The sequence below is a fragment of the Plutella xylostella genome, chromosome 25, assembly GCF_932276165.1.
Source record: "Plutella xylostella chromosome 25, ilPluXylo3.1, whole genome shotgun sequence".
Classification (NCBI taxonomy): Eukaryota; Metazoa; Arthropoda; class Insecta; order Lepidoptera; family Plutellidae; genus Plutella; species Plutella xylostella.
This window is the reverse complement of record NC_064005.1, coordinates 1,715,867-1,727,556: the sequence shown is the minus strand read 5'-3', so window position 1 is coordinate 1,727,556 and position 11,690 is coordinate 1,715,867. Positions and strand designations below refer to the sequence as shown.

General features: G+C 38.5%; 1 long non-coding RNA gene across 1 annotated transcript; it reads left to right on the top strand.

Annotated features, from left to right (window-relative positions):
* The first annotated feature begins 1,455 nt into the window (after positions 1-1,455).
* On the top strand, positions 1,456-3,974 carry LOC125490610. The gene is made up of 2 exons (XR_007267789.1): positions 1,456-1,927; positions 3,611-3,974. It is a non-coding gene; the product is annotated as an uncharacterized LOC125490610 (long non-coding RNA).
* The last annotated feature ends 7,716 nt before the right edge of the window (positions 3,975-11,690 follow it).

The following is an 11,690-nucleotide window of genomic DNA, read 5'->3' as shown; positions in this document are numbered from 1 at the left end:
GATTCATTTATACTCATATAAGTACAAGATTCTTATAAGAATTCCACTCAAAAGAACAATAAGAGTACACAGGGAAAGCCATAGACCGAAATAACTTAATTAAGTATTATGAGATGATAACCCTTAACGGACCCCGGGGGCTCACTGAGTCGGCTTAACTTCCTACTTTTACATAGGTAGGTATATAGGAGGTCTCTTTACCTTGACAAAAAACGAACAATCGAAAGCTGTCGCGCATTGGCTACATAGAACAACGCGGACTCGGGTGTACCCTCGGGAAGCGTCTTAGCGATCTTTCTTGATACAAAAAAGTCTGCCAATTTTTGCGGGGGGAAATTTTACCGTTTACCATGATTATGTCTCATGGGACATATCATTATGAGTTTTAATTCCCAGCAATAAGGGTTACGTGAAGTGACATTTAAAAATGAACACAGTGTCTTCATTTTTCTTGCCAATGGATGTAACAATTATCGATAAGTGTTATCGATGAATTCGAGAACATGGGTTAGTAATACTAATTTCAAATTAATTAGGTATAGTTAAATTTAATTAGGAATGATTAATAAACGAAGTCACCCGCTTTTCGCTGTACATTTATACTCACGTGATAGGTCGCGAGCCGTATCGCCGTTTTTGAATGAGTACAATGCACTGAAGTTGTCGAGTAAGTGGGCAACCCGACCCGACGGTCAGATGCTTTCAAGCCGCCCCTTCGGGCGGCCTCTGACTAGGCTTAACGACTGCTGCCGAAACAGCAACCGGGACCCACGGCTTAACGTCCCGTCCGAAGCACGGAAGCGTCCAGAAAAGAACCATTTGAAATCGGTAACTCATGCTGTACCTACCAATGGCTGACCGTGTCAGTTGTTGCTTAACCTCAGTGATCTGTCACGATTACTGAAGCCAATTCGACTACGGACGCTTCCCAACTATGACCTTTTTTGTCGATTAATACATATCTACATACCGGTACATCACTATTGCATTTTTTTGACATTGGTTGCTAGGAAACAGCTAATAACAATAAACCATGACCAAATCTGTGATCAAATCCGGAATCCGGATATTCTATGAATTGAAGCTGTCATTTTAGTATGTAAATAAATCATTTTCTATGAAACGAACGCTTTGCCAACTAGATTGAGTCTAGTGAAAATTGAGACTGCAACTAGTTTTTATAAATCGGTGGGCCTTTCTGGCCTACCACCCCGCCAGAGGGGAACGTCTGCCTATTTCGTCTCCAGACCATTCATACTCAATGATTGGCTACGTTGAATACATCGAGATGGAGTCGTGGTAAGCCAGCGATAATGAACCTGCTTCCGAAGCTTGGGGCCGCGGGTTCGAATCCCGCCCCGGACAAACATTCGTGTTATGAGCACTTGTGTTTATCTTGTGTCTTACTATAGTTGTTGTTTATCATGTATTTGTGAACAATGAACATATTGTTACAAATATAACTCCGAACCTCAGAATAATAACAGGAAGCAATAGTATTTACACCGCGACGACGTACTCTGTGGTCGGCAGATAAGCCATGGCGGGAAACGTCAAAAAGGAGATGTGAATGTCATTGTCAAGGAAGGGGGGAGTTGATTTAAATGGAGTCGTGCTCTTGTTGTATTTTCTGATTTAATTTGTTTGTTATTGATATAAATCCTCATATTTTCAAGTTGTATTAATGATTTATGGTAAAACGAACCTATTTCACGAATGATTTTACTTTTTGTGTCACCTTTTCCTTCTGGTTTTAACATCAGAAGTTGGATTCTTTCCACGCGCTATTTTCCGCTTCTGCCTATGTTTTTCATACAATACAAGTTAAATCAGAAAAATACAGAAATATTGGTATTCTGCACACTTTATTTTATAAATTTTCTGTCCCCTAGGCGGTGAGTTTATGAGTTCTTGTTGTATAAAGCCGGTACGTAAGTACATTGGTGTTGTGAAAAGAAGTAACGGGTAGTTTGATATTATTCCTGTAAGTATGTTCTTGGCACTATTTATCGTGGTAAGATTTGAATTAGGAAGTGATTGCATCACGCCACTGTTGCCCGTGCTCACAGCATTATGCATTATGTTGCTACCAGTTTCAGTTATTTCAATAGTTCAGATATCAATTAACATTTATTTTGAAATTATTTTATATGAAAGCAAAGATGAATTCAACAGTTGAGCAACAATATTTGAATACACAAACTAGATGGAGTGTCAGTGCAAAAGAAATGTAAATAAAAAAAAAATAACACCTCACTTCTACCGCTGAGCTCTTATTTTGAATAAGTTTAGTTTGTGACTTTGCTATCTCAGAGGTGTAGTAGGTTAAAATTAAAACGGTTTGACAGTAACAAAATGCAGAAAACTTTGCTTTTGTATGTATGTGGCACACCATCTGTATATTGTTAATCTAAGGTTGAGATGGTAAGTGACAGTGTGAAAGGATAATAATTTTGCCATCAGCTTGAGTAGTTTCTTACATGTAGCACCAACCATCACTCCATGTCATTGTATATAGATGTATTGAGATAGGTAAACCTGAAATAACGTGGTACAGTTACTCAGTACTCAGTAAGTACTTATTGCTTCTTATGTTTCTTAACCTAACCTATGAAAGCAGTTGAGATTGGTTCTGACCCTCATGCATAGGTGTGTGAGACCCTATTAAAGGAGTGGCCGAATGGTATGATAGGAATGGTTTAATTTTATTACAGGGGTGGCCGAACTGAAGTAAATGAGGTCAATAAAAAGTCTACCTTCAACTGGTACCACTTGAGGTTAAAGCTAATGCAGGATATGAATTTTGACTCATATTTGATGTTTTTTTTTGTTAAGCAGACTTGACTGGATGAGTGCAGCTTTAGAATGAGAATCTCAATGAAGCCAGCTTCTACACTGGTCAGACTGGCTGAGCTGGATTGCAACCAGATGGTGCCGACTCGTGTGCCTCTGCCCAAGTTGTTGGCAAGCCGACTCGTGTGCCTCTGCCAGTGCTGAATTTTTACTATTTATTTGTATGCCAATTTATCTGTTGTTCAGGGTTATGCCGACTCGTGTGCCTCTGCCCAAGTTGTTGGCAAGCCGACTCGTGTGCCTCTGCCAGTGGTGAGGTTGGCAAGCCGACTCGTGTGCCTCTGCCAGTGGTTAGGGTGGCAAGCCGACTCGTGTGCCTCTGCCAGTGGTTAGGTTAGCAAGCCGACTCGTGTGCCTCTGCTAGTGGTGATGTTGGCAAGCCGACTCGTGTGCCTCTGCTAGTGGTGATGTTGGCAAGCCGACTCGTGTGCCTCTGCCAGTGGTTAGGGTGGCAAGCCGACTCGTGTGCCTCTGCCAGTGGTTAGGTTAGCAAGCCGACTCGTGTGCCTCTGCTAGTGGTGATGTTGGCAAGCCGACTCGTGTGCCTCTGCCAGTGGTTAGGGTGGCAAGCCGACTCGTGTGCCTCTGCCAGTGGTTAGGGTGGCAAGCCGACTCGTGTGCCTCTGCCAGTGGTTAGGGTGGCAAGCCGACTCGTGTGCCTCTGCCAGTGGTGAGGGTGGCAAACCGACTCGTGTGCCTCTGCCCAATTAGAACAAAATGCAAAAAATACCCTTCTAATCACATCAATTGTTTACAGATTTTGAAGTGCTGAGTTTTGGATTGCCTAGAGCGTGGTGTTGAAGACTTTGAGAAGACGTTGCGGTCGAGGACGTCACGCCATCAGGAAAGGCCGTGTTACAAATATAACTCCGAACCTCAGAATAATAACAGGAAGCAATAGTATTTACACCGCGACGACGTACTCTGTGGTCGGCAGATAAGCCATGGCGGGAAACGTCAAAAAGGAGATGTGAATGTCATTGTCAAGGAAGGGGGGAGTTGATTTAAATGGAGTCGTGCTCTTGTTGTATTTTCTGATTTAATTTGTTTGTTATTGATATAAATCCTCATATTTTCAAGTTGTATTAATGATTTATGGTAAAACGAACCTATTTCACGAATGATTTTACTTTTTGTGTCACCTTTTCCTTCTGGTTTTAACAATATATTATTATATCGCTGTCTGATATCCATATTACAGGTTCTACCTAGTTTGGGGTCGGATGGCTGTGTGTGAGATGTCCTCACATGTTAATATTAAATTTACGATTTTCGTAACCTAGAGTGTTGTTGTTGTATTAACCCCCTTGTGTCATACGAAAATTAAGGGTGTACGATAAAATGGTTTATTACTGCTGTAACATACACTCACACTTTTTGCAATAATGTTGCGGAGGCAGTTACTCTCTGGATTTTTTCTTACATTGTTCACACAAACATAAATAACTATGCATCTACAGCACAGCTTGTTAACCCGTTATTATAGGTTTGGAGTTTGGAGATATCACACAATACAAACATTCAAGATTCTAGCCCCGACAACAAAATTACCTCTAAATATCTACCCCGACCGAGAATCGAACCCAGTACCCTTCTAACAACAGTCAAGAGTAAAAAATATACCAGCTACGTTCAATGTAAAATTTAGTTTCTAGTTTTTCATTTTATAAGGAAACTTTCCGTAGTGCTACGGATTAAGAAAAGGAGCTACTGAATAAAAGCTTAAGTTTTTTACAGTTACAAAGCGCTTAAGGGCTTTTCCACCAGGGATGTGCTACTGCTAAATTGCTATGGACGCGTTTGATATCCACCAATCAGATTCAGATAAATGGTACCCATAGAACTATGTGGAATTAGATTCAACTAAGATATGTTTTTCATAATATGGTATTAGGTATACACTCACGAGCTTTTTTTAACAAACGTAAATATTGTGTATTTTTTTAAATTATAAATATAAATGTATTCAAAAATTGAAACCATCTGTATTTTGTAAGTGAAACTTTTTTAATGATCGCGAGTGTATTTGCTATGTATGAGAGCTATGGATACCTAGCCGGTTTCCTACTATCGATAGCAGCTTGAGCTACGCATCATTCTGGTAAATACATCTTAGTATTAGAAGCAGCGGTCAAAATATTTTCGTAGCATAGATTTCACATCTTCGCAGCATAGCTCCATAGCACGTCTCTGATGGAAAAGTCATCCTTAACTGGATAATAACCCGTCGGCTGCCTTTGATAAATGGTCGGCCCACAGCTATCTCTCTCTATATTATTTCATCGCGGGATAAGCTCATAAGCGATAGATATTGCCGCTTGACGGCTGACGGCTGAGTTATGAAGCGTTGGTGCAGCTTTCTTGGCATATTTTGACTTAATTTTGTGTTATTTCTCACAGCAAACGTCTAGGGGGAATTTTTTATTGGAGAACAAAAGTAATTTGGCTTTATTAGTCGATAGATAATACAAAATAACAAAGGGCCTTACCATCAGAAGTTGCTTATTATTCAATTATTTTGCTAACTATGTATAAAGAGTAAGTATTATTATTTAAAAAAAACCGTCATTTTCGCCGGAGCTACAACTAAAAGTACTAATTTTCTCCAATTTTAATTAGAATGGAACAAACGACTGTGACATGACAAGACAAGCCGTCGCGCCGTGTCACCACAGTCTCGTGGTGAAGTGATGTTCGTCACACGAGTAACTACTGCGGCCTGTATAGTTCAATTCACAAAAGCTGACACGGTAAATACTTTAATGTACTTTGTGTTATGAAAATCTACAGCACTGCTCTATGTAGAAGTTGCAAGGAGGAAAATGAATCAGTCTCCAATGTCAATGTTGTTACATTGCAAAGGCGTGGAGACACTACGATCAAAAACCTAAAAATCCCTCACATCTCCGGGGTCTCTCCGGGAAGTCATAAGTAACCTATATAGGTCGTCTACTGGCTTTCTGGCGCGAGCTTGGGTGGCTAAATAACTAGTCACCCCTTAGGTAGCCACACCAGATACACAAACACGTTATACTTATAAACATATCGCTAAATAGATAGCTTTTAGCGATAAGCCCGACATTTGTGCATTTCTGTTATTTAAGTTAGATTTAAGTTTTTTATGGTGTGCAAATAAAGTTTATTGTATTGTATAAATAACACCCCCTTTTACCTTACGGAGTTAAAAAGGTTCTACTACTCATTGGTCAAGTTACGTGGATTCTAGTGTACCCGCGACCGCAGCCTCGGGGGTGTTCATCACGACACCACCGCAACTGACTGGGAGTTGTCGAAATGTCTTCAAGTTGCTTATTGCTAGGTAACATCAGAGTTAATTATGTTTGATTTTAATATTTTATTATAGAGTAATTCGCGTCTCTACTTCCATTGGGCTTTATAATTTATTTTATTTTAAACAATATTTGTATGATGTAAAAAACTTAACCACGTGTGTAGCCCGAATAAATATAGAAGGTAATTTTATTAAGTACATACGTGTTGAGATAGAAATGGAATCACTAGAGAGTTCTGGCGAAAGATCGTCTGTTTTATAGCATAGATCATTCTATGCTATAAAACAGACCCCTAGTAGGTATTATATAATCAAACAAACTTAGACACCGTATCGAACCCAGCAGATGTTCAACAGAAGCTGCTACTAGAACACACAGGCTATCTACCCACACATCAGCATAACAAAGTTCCAACTTGGAGTCAGCCGACGTCACCGCACGAACTTCACCCACAGAGCAACTTGTGAGGGGTATAGCTTGACAACTTCGTGCGCGACCCTCCTTGCGGGGTAAGAGACGTGGCGGGGGCGAGGTAGCACGACATGCTACACACGTAGAAAAGTGTGCCCGGATTAATCTCGCGATAGCTTGTAACTATTTCTGACGTAATGTAAGAGTAAGTAAAATTTTATTCTATGAGTGTTCCCGTAAATGTCATATTTAGCTTAAAATTTATAGTTTGACAGAATTAAAATTAGGATGTCTACCTTCAGAATATCTACCAATTTGATTTTATTTATGTAAAAGTGTTTTATTTTATAAATCAATTTCCATGTCACTTTCATGTTCACTCTCTGTTTGAACTTGTTCATCGTCGTCGTCATCGTCATCTTCATCATCGTTTTCATTAACTTCAATTATAAATCTAAAACAAAAACAAAAAAACATTATACCTACTTTGAAGTATAATGTACTAGAGTACGCCAGTCATATTAGTTCAGTGTATACCTAACTATAATATTTTATGTTTAATTTACATTATATTATAAATAAACAATAACATACCTGTCCAAAACATCGTCAAATACTCTATCAGATTTATAATATTCGTCTTCATTTTTTATGACATGGTCGTCACAATTTCTCCACTTTTCAGTCGAATAATTAGAGAAAAGCAACTCTAAGTCTTTTATCTTTTTATCTAAGTTAGAGTCAATCGACGTTCTTGCAAGCTCGCCTTTCACGTACCCCCACACAAGTTCAATAGGATTTAAATCCGGGTGGTATGGGGGTAGGCGAAGCACGACATATCATATGACCATTTTCTTTCAAAATTTCATCAATTTTGTATTTTTTCTCTGTGTATATGTATATCCGGTACGCTGTTCTACAAGAAGCCCCTTAATTTGAGAAATTATACGATTTGTTGTTTTTTCGTTGTTTTGTTGACGAATTATAGATACCTAATAATAATATTATGATAATATAAAAAGATACCTAAATATTCCAACGATTGTGGAGGCTCCGGCCTCAACACTAATCTTAAGACTAATGGTCTCAGGATCAGTGGTCTCATGTGCGTCGAACTCAGATTATGACAGATTTTACAACACATGTGGCCGCCTCGACTGCTCGGCCGAGACTGCCGTAATAATGACGTGCAGTGCACGCGTTGCCATTCCCCGCTACCTAACCGCTACCCGCTGTCGTCTTGGGTACCTCGTCCCCTCCGCGTCTTTCACCCCGCAAGGAGGGTCGCGCACGAAGTTGTCGAGCTATAGTGAAGGATGTAGTGATATGTTGGAATTACTTGTTCCCTTGTATATAAATGTAATACACAAGATTAAAACGAAATAAAATGTGCAACGTATTTTTAACCGACTTTGAAAAAAGGAGTGTCTGAAACTATGTAACTGACTTTTTTTCATCTGATAATTATTATTATCTGACGTGAGATCTTAAAAAATCTTAACAAAATTTTAATATATTATTAAGTTACCTATGTATTTATTTATTTGAAAACATATTTTGGTACAATAGATGAATACATACCTAAATCGAACTTAGGACAATATATAGGGTAGACGTATGGCTTGGATATGCGATTTCCCCTGTCAACCTTTGAGGGAACTTAGTAAGATCATAAAGCATGGATAAGGAGACGAGAATGTAATAATATAACTATGTACCGTATGTACCTATATTGCACTGCGACTCTGCACACTGCACTGAAGTACAGTTGGATACAAGTAAAAATCACATACGTAGGAGTATGCAGAGCTGACCGCCAACCTCCAGTAGTGGAGAGACACTTGAAGAAGAAGAAGAAGAAAAATCACTTTGAAAACAATTTTTTTCAAGTATAATTTATAAAGTTATGAAAAGTTGTTAAAATATACCACCTCAGTCACTTCCTTTGAAAAAGTTTCGGCTTACAATATAATTTATTATATCGGTATCTACGTCAATTCCATGACAAAATTTCTTCATCTTTTCTAAAGTAGTTAGTCGATCTAGCATCCAATTAACTCTTTTTTGTGTGTTATAAGTATACTAGTCAGCACAAGCTTGCTTGTATTGGGGTCTACCAACCAGCACTAGGCCAGCGTGGTGGACTAGACCTAAAATCCTTCCTTCATTGGAAGAATACCCGGGCTCCAGCAGTGGGGACGTGATGGGTTGTGAATGTTGTGATGATACGAGTCCATGAGTAGCGGGCGTAATCCTCACAGGTATCATCTGTCAGATCCCGCTGGCCGATGCAGGGGTCCAAATACTAGATATTTTCAGAACACATGTGTTTGACTGTACCGACGCTACGTTCACTAAACTACTGCCAACTCTCTGCGATATTTCACCGCCGCCGCGCAATATGTCTTTAACTCCAGAGATGTTCTGTATCCTGCACTATATTAATACATGTTATAAAAACTTATATCATGTCATATTATTATGTATATAGGTATATTACAAATCGTATATTGTATTGCAAAAGGGAAATTTCTAGGGATTGGTTGACTGAAACCCGAGACGTTACCTATATACGTACATCTTAGATTATATTATTATCCTTAACAGTTCTAAGAAGATTCATAGTTCCAACCGGGTAAACCTTTGAACATTTCCAATAATAAGTATATCGATATTCTTGCTCTAGTAGGATATAATACAATTTTATGTATTCAGTCAGACGTTCAGATCCGATAATTTTCCTCGTCTATGCATAGTATGCATGTGTGGAGACCACCACAAACAAGCAAGCGTAGCGTGGGACACCGTTTTGCCCGCTGCCGCTGATCCTTAGACAGATAGACGATCTGTTGGATGAGGAAGGCCGAGGACAGAGTGTTGTGGCAAACTTGATTGGAGGTTTTTGTGTAGAGATTTCCTTCACTAACAAAACCATTAATTTATAATTAAGAAGATCAGATTAGATTTAGATTGTCTAATCGATATTGGCCTATCGAGCGGCAACACTAATGTAGGTAGCTTCAAAGGCGAATAGTGTGAAAAAAGCTCCACACTCTCCTCGGCACAGATTTATCGCTAAACGGGCAGTAAGGATGCCCGCACACCACCGCACAATCCGACAATCGGTGTAGGAGGAAAATAATAACGTACTGCATGGGAAAGGCGATTTTTTACGCTGTCCGAGTGTGGTGAATTTGTAAACGTGAATTTGTGGCGGGCGACTCGTAGCAAGAGCTCCGCGTCATACAAGTTTGAGTCTACATATTTTCAGTTCTCGGTTCATTAATAAAAACCCAAACTTGTATCACTATTTCCCATAAAGGTAATTATATGTATGTAGAATGAAACGCACACTTCCAACGAAGAGTCGGTAAGAAACACCTTACCGAATACATGTAGGTAAATCAAAGGGTTTAGTATTACCGAACGAGTTTTGAAACCTAATGGAAAAACGCCATATAGTTATTCATGTTTAGAAAGAAAGAAAGAAAGAAAGAAAGAAAAATAGTTTATTGCCACAAACAGAAAATACAATTTGAAAGCTTACTTAAATACAAAGGTGGCAAAAGGACAGCTATTATAGCAAGTATTGCATGCGGCAACACACTGCGCTGGTTTTCAGACTGCCCAGTTCTTAATACTAACTTAAAAACTAAAACTAAAACTAAAGGTCACAAAGTACACACATAAGGTTTTATTGTAAGTATATGTGTATAGTGTTGCATAGATAAATAGGTATTAATACATGCAAGTGTGGTAAAATAATAAATAAAAGATATATGTATATATTTAAACACATAGTTAATAAACTAAACAACTGATTTGATGGCATGGTATAAATGATAATAAAAATTTAATAGATTATCATTTTTGTAATTTAAATAGTAAGGCAAATTCTTTTTTTTGGTTTTGACGTAAAAATATTTTAAAATTATGTTTAAAAACTCGTCGACTAGTTTTCATCTGAAAAGGAGGTGGTAAATCGTTCCAGATTTTTGCGGCTGCAAATCTGAAACTAGGTACTCACCGCGTCTCGGACGCTGATAAAACTAGCACTCCCTATACATAAGATAGATAGAAAATCGGCCCAATTATCGCCCGTACAAAAAATCGGTCGTGTGTGGACATCCTAAACGGTTCGTAAGACAGATCGCATCTGTGAGACTGATGCTATCAGTCCAGGTCCAGATGTGTAATGAAAGTGCTGGAAGATTTAAGTCGGGTTTTATGTGAAAGCTTCTTTCGTAATGGGGTTCGGGTTTTCGGGTTTTATTGGTGAGTATTAGTGTTAATATAGTAATGATATATTTAATAGCAATAGGCAATAACTGATTATGGACCGAAGATCTACAAAAATATAATAGGTAAGTGAGTATATTGCTGGTATGTTGTTATGAAATTAAAGGTAAGGACCTGTCATGGCATGAGCTTCGGTAAAAAAAAATCAAAGGCTATGAGACACCCTATGTTGAGAATCTCCTGAGAGCAATGAAGATACGAGTATATAATTTTTATTTATTTCATACTTTATTGCACAAATATGAAATATAAGTGTACAAAAGGTGGACTTAATGCTAAAAGCATTTTCTACCAGCCAACCTACAGGAGGTATAAGATAACTAGTAGAATGGTGTAAAAAGAAAAAAGTAAGTACTAATTTGAAATATAAAGGAAAAATATAGTATCAGCTGACAACTGAAGTAACTAGAATGACAACTATTTATATAGTATAGTGACTGAACGGTGTCCCACGCTCGTGCTCGCATCAAACCTTTCAGTAGAAACTGCGCTCGGAATGGGAATTAAAAATGCATCTCAGTCGTTTACTAGCGCTCGGGAGAGTAGACCACGGCCCGGGAAACAGCGATCCCTGGGCCTTTGGTTCTGTTTGGTTCGGTTTGTTTTTGTCATCTGCATACATTATCTGTCAAAAGTTTACTGATAGATTCTGCTAGAGGCGCCATTTTGTATTTGAGAAAACGTAAACTTTTATAGTTTTCAATAAACTATCAAACCTGTACTATAATATTATATACGTCTATTATATTATAGACGTCTGAATTCTGATATACTTACCCCATACTTTTCTATACATCTTCATCATCAGCCTATAGCAGTCCACTGCTGGACGTA